General features: G+C 45.2%; 1 protein-coding gene across 1 annotated transcript in view; it reads right to left on the minus strand.

Moving 5' to 3' along the window:
- SMTNL1 (smoothelin like 1) overlaps positions 1-14,685 on the minus strand; it is a 549,144-nt gene that overhangs the window by 72,874 nt on the left and 461,585 nt on the right. The gene's annotated exons all lie outside the window — the stretch shown is intronic.

Here is a 14,685-nt window from a genome sequence, read left to right on the forward strand (position 1 = left end):
ACAGTTTAATGAGAAGGACAATCATTGTAAACCTCTTGCTGAATGGTAACTTGGTAGGAATTATGTACAGTAAATTGCAGGTGCTTAGCTTCAAAAACGTTTGTGTATGAAAATGATCCATGTTGTAAACCAGTCTCTTAGCTTCTCCACTTACCATCTCTTTACGTCCTCTGATTCAGTTGTCACTGCCTCAAGGCATTGGTTCCTTTACCACAACCCAGCTCATTACTACAGTTCAGTTAGTATAAGTCCTTTTGTCATCAAACGGTTCTGTGTCTTCTTCCTTTTAAAGCAATTAGTTTGGCAGGAGGAAGAATTGGAAGCATTTCAAGAGACCAGAATGGATGATCTCAGAAATTAAACACTTGCTAAAAAGGAAAAAATAAATGATTATCAAATGGAAAGAGAGGGGCATATCTAAAGAAGAATATAATGCTGTCTGCAGGGCAATTATTAGAAGAGTTACAGCTAGTAATGAGGTGAGGTTTGCAAGGGAGACCAAAAGTAATAAAAAATAATTTCGAGGGTATGTCAAAAGCAAAAGAAAAGTCAAGAATGCTATAGGATTTTTACTGGATGAAAAGGGTGAAGTGGTCAAAAATGATGATGAGAAGGCCGAAATTTTAAGTGGTTTAGAGCCACCGACTATAAATATACGTTGGTGCTTGCTGTGCTCCGTGCAGCACTGACATTTTCACGGTTGGCGGTCAGGAGGGGATCACGACACCCTGCATGCTGTCATTGCCGGGTTTCTGGTGCAGAACGGTAGTTTTGTCTGGAGACATCACCAGGACCTGATTGGATCAGCTCCTGGTGATGTTAACCATTTGCGATAGTCTATATGGAGCGATCAATAGCAATTGCAGCACATAGATGTTTCAGAGGAGCAGTGTGCTGCTTCTCTTAAGGCCGGTCCACACGGGCACGGGGCACTAGTGCGATGCTCGCATGACAATCCGCTCGCGCTGGCAGCACAGCAGGAGCCGAGTGTCATGCTAGTATCCCTGCGACTGAGGTCCGACCGTGCGAGCGAACCTCAGCTGCGGGGGTCGGGCTGGTGCTGCAGAGGGGCGGGCCAGCGCTGCGTGGGGGCGGGCCTGCATGGAGGAGGGGAGGGATTTCTCTCCTTCTCTCCTCCGTTGCCGGCTATTGCGATTCTCACTCTGCATGCGCGTTACACCGTTGTACCGCGAGTGCAGTGCGATTTTTCTCTCGCCCCATTCACTTGAATGGGTGCGAGAGAAAAGAGTCTCACATTACAATCGCAGCATGCTGCGATTGTTTTCTCGATCCAACTAGGACTGAGAAAATAATTGCTCATGTGTGCTGACACACAGGCTAGAGTTGGTCCGAGTGGAATGCGATGTTTTATCGCACTCCACTCGCACCGATTTTCTCGCCGTGAAGCTTAGGCCTAACTCTCCAGACTCTCCTGTAACATGATCACAGGGGAGCCAATGGTTGTCATGGCAGCCGGAGGTCACAAGATAACCTCTGGGTCTGCCATTCACGGTGGCCTGTCAGACCCAGCCTGCAGCATAGTCTGATAGGCGATCTGCAGCCTGACACTGCCTCTATAATGCATAGCAATGTATTATACCTGTGACCAGACTAGAAAAAGTGACAAGGTAAAAAAGTTAATAAAATAAAAAAAACTTGCACAATGTAAAAAAATAAATCCCCTCAAAAATTATACCCCAAAATACATTTATTTATATAAAAACAAAAATAAACAAAAATGAAATACACATATTTGGTGTTGCTGCGTCTGGCCTCACCTGATCTATAAAACTGTCACAAAATTTAACCCCTTCAGTAAACAATTTAAAAAAAAAAAAAAAGTGTCAAAGAAATGCTTTTCGATCATACTGCAGAAAAAAAGTGGAATAAGAAACAATCAAAATGTTGAACATAAGTAAAAATGGTATTACTGAAAACTACATCTTGTCCCGCAAAAGCAATCTGCCGACAGCTCCATCAGCGGAAAAATAAAAAAGTTTTAGCTCGGAAAATACAAAAATGCCCCCCAAAACTTATATTTTTCTAAAAAATTGTTTTTTGTGTAAAAGCGGCAAAACATAAAAAATGATAAATATGGTATTGGTGTAACCGTACTAACCCAAAGAATAAACCTGTGTTATTACTTTTTACTTTTACCAAACAGTGAACGGCAAAAAAAAAAAAATATCGCAAAAAAACAATTACTGAATTGCTGTTTCATGTTAATTCTACCTACCAAAAGTTAGAATAAAAAACGATCCAAAAATGTTATGTGCCTGAAAATGGTACCAATAGAAATGTCAACTCATCCCGCAAAAAAAAAACCCTCACATGGTTAGCTCTCCAAACGCAACATGGTGTCCGCTATCTATTCCAGACAATTGTGCGCTCTAACATTCAAATGGTATAGAACCAGGACAGCTAATTTCAATAAGTATAAAACTCACAGGTGCAATATTGTGTATGAAGAGGAAAAGTCAAAAGGGAGAAAAAAACTCATACACAAAAAGATATGCACACTGATAATATCAATAAAGGTATTATTGGGTTTGCTTGCTAACAACACCACATGATTAAAATCATTGAAAAATGGATGTAACCATACAGACACCCCCACAGCATGGAAAAATACAAAAATTACAATATTTGCCATTTAAACATACCCAAAAACAGATAAATAGATTGTAAATAAATAACATTAAAGTCCATGCAACCCACAGTATCCCCGAGGATAGAGACCCAGTGCTATAAACACGGATTGCAGAATGCTGGTCCAAATCCTATATAATGTATGGAAACAGAGTCTACCCAATAATAGAACTCTAATAAGCAAGAGGCTAGTGCAATAGCCACAAAAGGAGAGTAAAGGCTGCTTTACATGGTACGACCGATTGTGCGATTTCACAATCGATCGTACCCGCCCCCGTCCTTTTTGCGTCACGGGCAAATCGCTGCCCGTGTCGCACAAAGTCAGTAACCCCCGTCACACATACTTACCTCTCGTGCGACCTCGCTGTGGGCGGCGAAGTCCACTTCCTGGAGTGGGAGGGACGTTCGGCGTCACAGCGACGTCACACGGCCGCCGGCCAATGGAAGCGGAGGGGCAGAGATGAGCGGGACGTAAACATCCCGCCCACCTCCTTCCTTCACATAGCCGGCGGCGGCCGCGTGACGCAGGTGAGCTGCTGTTCATCGTTCCCGGGGTGTCACACGGAGCGGCGTGTGCTACCCCGGAAACGATGAACAACTAAATTAAACGATATTATGGAACCTAGCGAGCAGTACACGACTCACGATTTGTGAGCGATACTGCGTCGCTAGGAGGTGTCTCACAGGCCGGCATCGCCACAATAATTCGTCAGGGGAAGCTGCTGTGCAGCGTAACGCGTGAGGTTTCTCCTGACAGCCCCCACCGCCTGTGCCACCCTGCAGCATTCATACCTGACCCCTGACTGTTCCTTGGGCCATTTGGACGGCTCCCTCTATGTTTTCTTGCTGGTACCAGTTTCCTTCTTTTCCTGCCAGGTGCTTGTGACCAAATTGTGGTATTATTGTCCCTCTTTCCACCTATTACTCTCCTTTTGTGGCTATTGTACTAGCTAATATAAATTCATTTAAATCTCCTGGTCCAGATGAATTACAAGTGCATGTCAATAAATTAGAATATCATCAAAAAGTTAAATTATTTCAGTAAGTCAATACAAAAAGGGAAACGCATATATTATATACAGTCATTACACACAGAGTGATCTATTTCAAGTGTTTATGTCTGTTAATGTTGTTGATTATGGCTTACAGCCAATGAAAACCCAAAAGTCATATTCTCAGGAAATTAGAATAATTACCACAAAACATCTGCAAAGGCTTCCTAAGCGTTTAAAATGGCCCCTTAATCATGGGGAAGACTGCTAACTTGACAGATGTGCAGAAGGCAGTAACTGACACACTTCACAAGGAGGGTAAACCATAAAAGGTCATTGCTAAAGAAGCTAGTTGTTCACAGAGTGCTGTATCCAAGCATATTAATGGAAAGTTGAGTGGAAGGAAAAAGTATGGTAGAAAAAGGTGCACAAGTAACCAGGATAACCGCAGCCTTTATAGGATTGTTAAGAAAATGCCATGCATAAATTTTGGAGCCACCACACACAGACGTATCCAGGACATAGGCTACAACTGTCCTTGTCTATTGGTCATGAGTGGCTTGACACAACACCAGAAGCATCTTACCTAGGCCAAGGAGAAAAAGAACTTAAGTGTAACTCAGTGGTCCAAGGTATTGTTTTCAGATGAAAGTAAATTTTGCATTTCACTTGGAAATCAAGGTCTCAGAGTCTGGAGGAAGAGTAAAGAGACACACAATCCACACTAGAGCTAAAGCAGCTTGAAGTTTCGACAATCAGTGATGGTTTGGGGAGCCATATCATCTGCTGGTGTAGGTCCACTCTGTTTTATCAAGACCAAAGTCAGCGCAGCCGCTAGTACAAGGAAATTTTAGAGCACTTTATGCTTCCCTCTGCCGACAAGCTTTTTGGCGATGGATACTTCATTTTCCAGCAGGACTTGGAACCTGACCACACTGGTTATTAACCCCTTCACGACCGGCCGATTTTTCGCTTTCCGTTTTTTTTTTCACCATTCTTTTTCTGAGAGACGTAACTTTTTTATTTTTCAGTCAATATGGTCATGTGAAGGCTCATTTTTTGCGAAACGAGCTGTACTTTTAAATGAAACCATAAGTTTTACCATATATTGTACTGGAAAACGGCAAAAAAATTCCAAATGCAGAAAAATTGCAAAAAAAGTGCGATAGCACTATTGTTTTTGAGATATGTTATTCACTGTGTTCACTATATGGTAAAACTGATGTGTGGGTGTGATGCCTCAGGTCAGTGCGAGTTCGTAGACACCAAACATGTATAGGTTTACTTTTATATAAGGGGTTAAAAAAAAAATCGGAAGTTTGTCCGAAAAAATTGGAGCACGTTTTACGCCATATTCCGTGACCCGTAGCGTTTTCATTTTTCGGGATCTATGGCTCAGTGACGGCTTATTTTTTGCGTCTCAAGCCAACGTTTTTAACGGTACCATTTTTGCGCAGATGCTACATTTTGATCGCCTCTTATAGCATTTTGCGCAAAAGTTGTGGTGACAAAAAAACGTCGTTTTGGCGTTTGGAATTTTTTTGCCGCTACGCCGTATACTGATTAGATTAATTGATTTTATATTTTGATACTTCGGGCGTTTCTGAACGCGGCGATACCAAATGTGTGTATATTTTTTATTTTTTTAACCCTTTAATTTTCAATGGGGAGAATGGGGGGTGATTTGAACTTTTACGTTTTTTTTAATTTTTTAAAACTTTTTTTAACTTTTTTTTTTATTTTACTAGTCCCCCTAGGGGGCTATTGCGATCATCAATCCGATCGCTCTGCACTATCTGCTGATCACAGGTACACAGCTGTAAACAGCAGATACGCTCTCTTTCTTTTTCACTGTGCCGCGCACAGCGAAAGTGAAAGCAATTCATGTGTAGTACAGGAGTCATCACATGACCCTGTGCTACCATGACAACTACCGGAAGTCACGTGATCGCGTCACGTGACTTCCGGTATCGGGCGGTAAGTAAAAGTTTACCGCGATCGCGCGTATAATGGCGCTGTCACATATTGACAGCGCCATTTAAGGGGTTAAACGGCACGAGCAGATAACGATTCTGCTCGTGCCTAGCAGGCACACATCTCAGCTGTGAAAATCAGGTGAGATGTGTGCCGATCGCAGCATGCTGCTGCCGGCAGACCGCGGGCAGTAACGTTATGACCGCTAGGACGTAATTTTACGGCCCGCGGTCGTTAAGGGGTTAAACCAGGTATGAGTAATTTTGGCACAGTATCACTGTGCTTGATTTGCCAGCAAACTCGCTTGACCTAAACTGGTATTGTTAAGGGGAAGATGAGACACCAGACCCAACAATGCAGATAAGCTGAAGGCTGCTATCAAAGCAACCTAGGCTTCCATAACACCTCAGCAGTGCCCTAGGCTGATCGCATCCATGCCGCGCCGCATTGATGAAGTAATTCATGCAAAAGGAGCCCTGACCAAGTATTGAGTGCATTTACTGTACATACTTTTCAGTAGGCCAACATTTCTGAGTTTTAAAACATTTTTTCAGTTTGTCTTAGAAAATTAGATTATTATATGAAATAATGACTTTTGGGTTTTCATTGGCCGTAAGTCATAATCTTCAACATCAACAGAAATAAACACTTGAAATATTTTATATAGAGTCATTACAAACCGAGTGATCTATGTGTTTCCCTTTTTGTTTTGAATTAGTGAAATAAATTAACTTTTTGGTGATATTCTAATTTATCGAGATGCACCTGTACTTCCTAGGGTACAAAAAGAGATAGCAGAGGAAATTGCAGAACCACTAGCCAGAATCTTTGAAAATTCCTGAAGAACAGAAGTCCCAGAATATTCGCGAAAGGAAAATGTTGTCCCTATCTTTAAAAAGGAAAGAAAATGGAGCCAGGAAATTACAGGCTAGTCAGCCTGACTGCTATGCCAGGGAAGATCTTTGAGCTCATTATTCAACAGCCTGTATGTAAGTACTTGAATAAGAATAGAGTAATTAACCGGAGCCAGTGTGAGGAAAGAGTTAACTTAAAATTGAATAGATGGACATTCATGTTGTTTTGTAAGATGAACAAACAAGCCCAGCTGTGCTATGACGCAGAGAGCGCATTCCAGGACTCTAGACGCTGAGACCCAAGGACAAGAGATAACACCTGCGCCTAGTCTAAGACAATAAGGCTCTGTGCGCACTAGAAAAGTGATTTTTCTCAAGAAAATTTCTTGAGAAACTTCTGGGAGTTGAATATTTCCGCACCTGCGGAAAAATCCGCGGGAAAAACGCATGCGGATTTGCCGCGGATTTACCGCGGATTTACCGCAGGTTGGTCCCTGCGGTTTTGCAATAAATAATATAGATAATCGATAGACAGATAATGGATAGAGTGAAAGATGGATAGATGAATAGATAGATAGATAGATAGATAAATACATAGATGAGAAAGACCTATATAATGTCTCACCTCCCTGCATTTCCTAAGCTGGCACCCTTTAGTGACTTTCATGTGGCACTAAAGGGTGCTTAGCCTTGTATTTAGCCATAAAATAAATAAATAATTAAAAAAAAAACGACGTGAGGTCCCCCCATCTTTTGTAGCCAGCTAGGGTAAAGCAGACGGCTGTAGCCTGCAAACCACAGCTGGCAGCTTCACCTTGGCTGGTAATCTAAAATAGAGGGCAACCCATGCTGTTATTTTACATTAAATAAATAATTTAAAACAAAAAATGTGGGGTCCCCCCCAAATTGGATCACCAGCCAAGGTAAAGCGGACAGCTGTGGTCTGGTATTCTCAGACTAGGGAGGTCCACTGTTATTGGACACTCCCCAGCCTAAAAATAGCAGGCCGCAGCCGCCCCAGAAGTGGCGCATCCATTAGACGTGCCAATCCTGGCGCTTTGCCCCAACTCATCCCGTTGCCCTGGCGCGTTGGCAAACGAGGTAATATATGGGGTTGATGCCAGATGTGTAATGTCACCTGGCATCAAGCCCTGTTGTTGGTGAGGTCAGGCGTCTATCAGATACCCGACATCACCAACCCAATCAGTAAGAAATAAAAAATAGACAACAAAAAAAGTTTTATTTGAAAAAACACTCCCCAAAACATTCCCTCTTTAACCAATTTATTGAAAAGAACAATCAATTCCACGTCCAGCGTAATCCAATAAGGGGGGGCACGGCAATCCATACCATAGTCGCTGTCCCAGTCAATGAAGAACAGAATGTTTCCCATTGGCTGGGAGAGCAATGCAGTGACCTGAGCTAACATCAATAGCCCAGGTCACTGCAGGGGATGCCGAGCGCTGCCATCAGGAGCATAGATGAGATCATTACCTGCTGTGATCATCTCCTGTACTGCTGACGTCAGTGCTGTCACTGACTTCTATGCCCGCCGCGTTGTCAGAAGTATCGCAAGAGCCCGTGACGTCACCGCTAGTGACAGTCTCGGGCCGCCCTCGAGACGGGCATAGACAGCAGTGACAGCGGTGACGTCAGGAGGCAGGAGATCGTCATAGCAGGTAATGATCTCACCTCCTGACAGCAGCGATCATCATCCCCGCGGCTGCCAGCACTGCAGGGTGTCAGTGTCTGCCTGCGCTGCCGCGTGACAAGCTGCTGACACTGCGGGCAGACACTGACACCCTGCAGTGCAGTGCAGTGTCAGTGTCTGCCTGTGTCAGTGTCTGCCTGCGCTGCCGCGTGACAGGCTGCTGACACTGCGGGCAGACACTGACACCCTGCAGTGCAGTGCAGTGTCCGTGTCTGCTTGTGTCAGTGTCTGCCTGCGCTGCAGCGTGACAAGCTGCTGACACGGCGGGCACACACTGACACCCTGCAGTGCAGGCAGCCTCGGGGCCGGAGCGGGACACAGACTGCACGGGCACCTGGAGGTCGCACGGAAGTGCTTCTGTGCGGCGTCCAGGGAGTGTGACGTCTGTGTTTACTCTGCTCCGCTTCCTCTTCCTGGCATAATGACATCGCTTCCTGCAAAACCGCAGGCAGCGATGAGCATTACCACAGGTAAATCACGGCTATACCGGGTGTATACCGCACATCATTTGCTACCTGCGGTATACCCCCGGAATTTCGCGATTACATTACAGTGAATGGAGTGAAATTCCGGGGGTATACCGCAGGTACCTGCGGAAAATAATGGACATGCTCATTTTCTCAAGAAAGTTTCTCGAGAAAATTTTCTCAAGGAAATTTCTTGAGAAAAATCTGCAGCGTGCGCACAGCTATTTTTTATTCTCATAGGATTTGCTGGGAAATGTCTGCACAAAGATTGCAGACATTTCTCAAGAAATTTCCGCAGCAAATCCGTGGGTAAATCCACGGGCAAAACGGCCTAATGCGCACAGAGCCTAAGAGTTGTGTTTGACGCTTACGCCAGGAATCAAAACTCATTTATGCTGTTTGTGAGAAATGGAAAGTTACGCCTTTGTAAATGACATAGATAAGCCCCTATTAAGCTGATAAACCCTGTATGTAGAATAAATTAGCAGTCTTCTTTGGAGCGCACAGCCCTTGCCTTCTGTGTGGATATCAGCGTCTGTCTGTATCTCATTGGGGCTGAGGGAAGCTGAGGGGGGGGCCCCGGGACTTCCTCCGCATTTGGTCATCGCTGGCAACTGTTGTGACCTATTGGTCAACCTAACATTTCTGGCGCCCGAGAATAGGGACCCATGTCTACCCCAACATCCAGTGGACCATCTAGCCATACCGAGGAGGAGGGGACCAGACGTGGGGATCAAAAACACTGAAGCTGAACCTTCTTCTGCTCTTTTGCTCCTCATCTCTGTCCTTCTCTCTCTTCACCGCTGCAAGAGGGACACTGTGAGTAGAAAACTGGGTAATTGGCGGGTGACTACTGAACTCTGAAAGAACGTTTGCCAGTAGATGTTTTTTTTCTGTGCTCAGTCTCTTTGTTTGTTTTTTTCTGTGCTTTGTCTCCGTGTGTCTGCTTTTCTGCGTTTTGCCACTTTGTTTCTGTCCTGTCTAAATGGATGTGATATTCACTGCCCTAGTGTTAGTTGGAGAAGCCCTGTTTACCATTTTTCTTGGGTATAGAGTATATCTCTGGCACAAGAAGGGTAACCCACCACCATTCAATGTACTCAGCCCCCTCTGAACAAAGTTAGGACACCACCTTAAAGTAGGAATACAGATAAGGAGTCAATCTCCGGGTACTTCCAAGATAGGTGGTTCTAGACTTCACCTTAAATAGGAATACAGATAAGGAGTCAGTCTCCGGGTACTTCCAGGATAGGTGAGTCTAGTCCAAAGGACGTTCAAGGGTCTAAAAGCTGAAGAAAATAGACGAAGAATGGGACAAGGAATATCAAAGGACAGAGCTGGATGCACCTTGCAGCATCTCATTACGTGTTACCATGGAAAAAGAACAGCCAGTCAGTCCAAGGAAGTTTTTAAGACATTTGGATTGAAGGGCAAGGACCAATTGGACCCCAACAAATGGGACAAAATAAGAACTACCAGAGCAGGAGTAATAACAGATAAATCATGGACTGAAGTGGTCAGAACTCTTTCTGACATGGCAAAGACAGCCCATGATCACGGCCTGATATACCATGAAGAATCAGACACATGCGAAGAAACTGAGAAGAGAGTTAATAAGGATTCTGAACCTCCCCTGTACCTGTCAATTACTCCTGCAACGACCCCACAAACAGCAGGACCCCAGGGATGGACCTGCACCAACTGTGGCCAACAAAACCCGGATTGGGGAGAAACATGCCTGGTCTGTGGAGCCCCACATTATAAACAAGCCACAGCACCAGCGCCCCTGTATCCCGTGGTGGAAAGAAGAGCCTTCATAACACTACCTGTTGATCCACAAAACCCAAATGCTCCCAGAGATCCAATCGGCCGTGGGTATGAAGTGTATGTACCCTGGATTCCTCCTGAGCAGATGGCTTTCCTGCCAAATGCTCCAGACCCGACTAGAAACCCAGTCAGTTTTTCACGTTACTTCGACCAAATACAGGTCTCTTACCGGAGCACTTGGTTGGACATGGAGGGTTTATGTAGAGTCAAAATGTCCCCTGAAATGTATGCCAAACTCACTGCCCATCTGACAGGGCATGTCACGGACGATACCAGGAATGTGGCATCCAGCCAAGACTTCATGAGAACACTCAATCTTTTCTGCGCCCAGGAGCAAAGAACTAAGGGCACAATGGGACCAGTGCATCAAGGTCCTGTGGAGAATGTCAGCTCATTTTACTACAGATTGATGCAGTCATTCGCAGATGAAGGGCTGGACTTACAAGCAGGCGCAATATGTCTCCTGATGGTAAGATCCTTCATGGATTTAATACATGCATCTCTGGCAGATAGGTTGAAAATGTGCTGCCCCGAATGGAGAAACATGGAAGACATAGATCTTCTAATCAACAAAGCAAGTGGATCAGAAACCGACGCAAAGGATAAAAGGACCAAGGAAGTCGCCATAGCGGCAGTGGACATCAGCCAGAAGTCACAAGAAAAAAGGGACCGACCTGCTACCATTGTGGGATCAGAAGACATGTGATCAGAGACTGCAGAAAGAAAAAGAGGGAAGGTCAAAACCAACCCGAGAGTCAGGAAGAAAAGACTGCCTGACTTGCGGCAGCACAGGATAGGGATGCCAGACGTCCATTTATACACGTCCCCCTTCAAATTGGCAACAAGGAAATAAGGGCTCTGGTGGACTCAGGAGCCTCACGCTCCCGACCACCATCCTTACCAGCCATGACATCTATGCTGTTCTTAATCAAGTGCAGCTGAAACACCTCTCCATGGCAAGACAAGTCAGACTTCAATGTGCGCTTTTGCTACCCCCAAACATCTCATTCACTCGAGTTACAAGTCTAAACCTTGCTGATCTTCTGATCTTCACAAGTTTAGAAGGGGGGACAGAGGAAGAGAGTGACAAACGTACCAGCAGCGCACCATTTGACCACAATTGTCACGAACTCATCCAACATGAGGCGAAGCCCCTGCACAATATTCAAACAACACCATTTGCAAACCCAGACTTTGAACTTTCTGTGGATGGTAGCAGATTTGACGACGAAGCAGACAAGTTCCACACCAGATTTGCGGTAGTAACCCTACATGAAGTCATAATCAGACAACCGCTACCTCCGCACATATCTGCCCAAGAAGCAGAACTTCTTGTCCTTATCTGGGCAATTGAGTTTCTGGAAGAACGAACAGCAAACATCTACACGGACTCAGCCTATGCACACGGCATTGTGCACGATTTTGGCACTATCTGGCAGACTAGAGGATTCCTCACAGCGGCAGGAAATCCCATCAGGCATGGAGCCTCAGTAAAAAAACTAATGGAAGTAGCCTTGAAACCAAAGCAGTTGGCAATCATAAAGGTTGCTGTCCACACAAAGGCCCAAACATCTGAGACTAGGGGAAATCACTTGGCCGACCAAACAGCAAAACAAGCAGCCTTACTCCCTTTAAAGGAGACGGAAACAGTGTCAAAGACGGAGGAAGAAATGCAGAACCTCTCAGAGACACAGGAAAACGCTTCTGAGGAAGAAAAGGCCGGATGGCGGGCCAAGGGGGCACAAAAAGTGGAGGGGATTTGGCACCTAAACGAACTCTCCGTCCTACCACGCAGTTGGTTCCCTGCCATTTTCCAAATACTCTACTACCCTACGCATGGTAGCGCAAATTCAATCATGAACCAGATGCAACCTCATTGGGTAGCCCCCGGATTCAGACAATATGCCTCCCACAGAATAAAAGCTTGTCCCATCTGTCAACAGCATAATCCAGGCCAGCTAACAAAACCCCCGCAAAGACACATGCCAAAGACGTTTGTCCCATTTCAAAGAGTACAAATAGACTACAATCAGCTGCCAAAACATGGCCTCTACGAGTTTGTAGTTGTCTGTGTAGACCTCTTCTCAGGATGGCCAGAGGCCTACCCTGTCAGCTCAGCCACGGCCAAAATCACAGCAAAAAAATTGGCCTGTGAGCTGGTACCCCGGTTTGGGCTCCCCGAAGTCATAGAGTCAGACTGAGGTACCCATTTTACTGGACAAGTTTTCCAGAATACCTGTTCCCTGTTAGGCATTCAGTCAGCCTTACACACACCTTACCACCCACAGTCAACAGGGAAAGTGGAAAGGTTAAATGGGGCTTTAAAGCTCAAACTAGCCAAGGCAGTGGAGGAGACTGGTAGGCCTTGGACAGAATGTCTCCCCATAGCGCTTTACTCTATAAGGACCACCCCGCAGGGAAAGCAGAGGCTCTCACCTTTTGAAATACTGTTTGGAAGTGCCCCCAGATTAGAATGCTACTTCCCGCAGGAATTACACCTGCAATGTGATAGCCTAACATCTTATGTTGTCTCCCTGCAGCAGAGACTAACTGAAACCCACCAAAGGGTCTATTCTAGTCTATTCTTCTCTACCCGATCCTGATGCCGTTCCAGGAACCCACTCCCTAAAGCCTGGTGACCGGGTCTACCTGAAGAAGCACGTGAGAAAGACCCTCGAGCCCCGATTCAAAGGACCTTTGACTGTCCAGCTGACCACACTGACCTCCGTCAAATTAGAGGGGAGATTGACATGGGTCCATGCCAGCCACTGCAAGAAGGCCTAATACTGCTGATAAGTATTTCTATGTGTACTTCCTTCTTGGGGCCTTCGACACCAAGGCAGAATTCATTTGAGACCCACCATGAAGTGTTAGCAGAAAAACTTGAGGTCACAGACTGTTGGATATGTACACATGCACCTGTGACAGCCTCTTCCATGCCTTACTTAGCTATACCAGTCCCAATAAACAAAGTGTTCTAATAGAGAGGCTGTTTCAATAGACTATCAGTCAATGACACAAAGTATAAAAAATTGTGGAACACTAGTCTACCCATACCAATAGTAGGGTGGGTAGATTTCCCCTGGTGGCAAGGCAACCTTACTACCGGCTTTCCCGTAACCAACCAACATACTTTGGTACTGGATTACCTCACTGCGCACCAACGGGGGATGTGCCAAATAATAGGCCCTAGCTGTTGTCCCCACATAGACCCAAAGGGAACCTTAAAAGCGCAAGCCAGCCTAACTGAGATACAAAAGCTGAGGAAAAAACATGATGAGGAGGTACTCAGAAGCTCAGATGCATGGTGGAGCAATACCTTTTCAATGTTTAACCCCGCAAACTGGTTTAAGGGAATAGGAGGATGGTTAATGGGGATACTGCAATCAGTATTCCAAGTGTTACTTTGTCTATTAGTTGCCTATGTAGTGTTTAAGTTGCTAATGCCTGTTTTCCTGCTGCTTGAAGAAATGTAGATATAATGATTATTCAGCACCAATATGAAATCACTAATATGCTTTTTTTCCTCTGCTTTTTCCTCTAGAATCACCTTGGCGTATTATGATGTGACTCTTGTCGGGAGGTATGCAGGCTCAGTACCCGGAGGATGGATGTGGATTTGCAGCTTTCACGTCCCCAGGCAACCCGCAGCTTGGATAGCATCTGGGTACCAGCCTGCTATCCCAGGTTCTCGATAGGACCCAGTCCCATCACGTACGCCAAAGGGGGGATTGTGAGGAAAGAGTTAACTTAAAATTGAATAGATGGACATTCATGTTGTTTTGTAAGATGAAGAAACAAGCCCAGCTGCGCTATGACGCAGAGAGCGCATTCCAAGAGATAACACCTGCGCCTAGTCTAAGACAATAAAAGTTGTGTTTTACGCTTACACCAGGAATCGAAACTCATTTATGCTGTTTGTGAGAAATGGAAAGTTACGCCTTTGTACATGACATAGATACGCCCCTATTAAGCTGAAAAACCCTGTATGTAAGAATAAATTAGCAGTCTTCTTTGGAGCGCACAGCCCTTGCCTTCTGTGTGGATATCAGCGTCTGTCTGTATCTCATTGGGGCTGAGGAGGGCCCCGGGACTCCCTCCGCATTTGGTCATCGCTGGCAACTGTTGTGACCTATTGGTCAACCTAACACTAGCATGGGTTTGTAGCAAGCAAGTCATGCCAGACTAATCTGATTTCCTTCTATGATTGA

The sequence above is a fragment of the Anomaloglossus baeobatrachus genome, chromosome 5, assembly GCF_048569485.1.
Source record: "Anomaloglossus baeobatrachus isolate aAnoBae1 chromosome 5, aAnoBae1.hap1, whole genome shotgun sequence".
NCBI lineage: Eukaryota > Metazoa > Chordata > Amphibia > Anura > Aromobatidae > Anomaloglossus > Anomaloglossus baeobatrachus.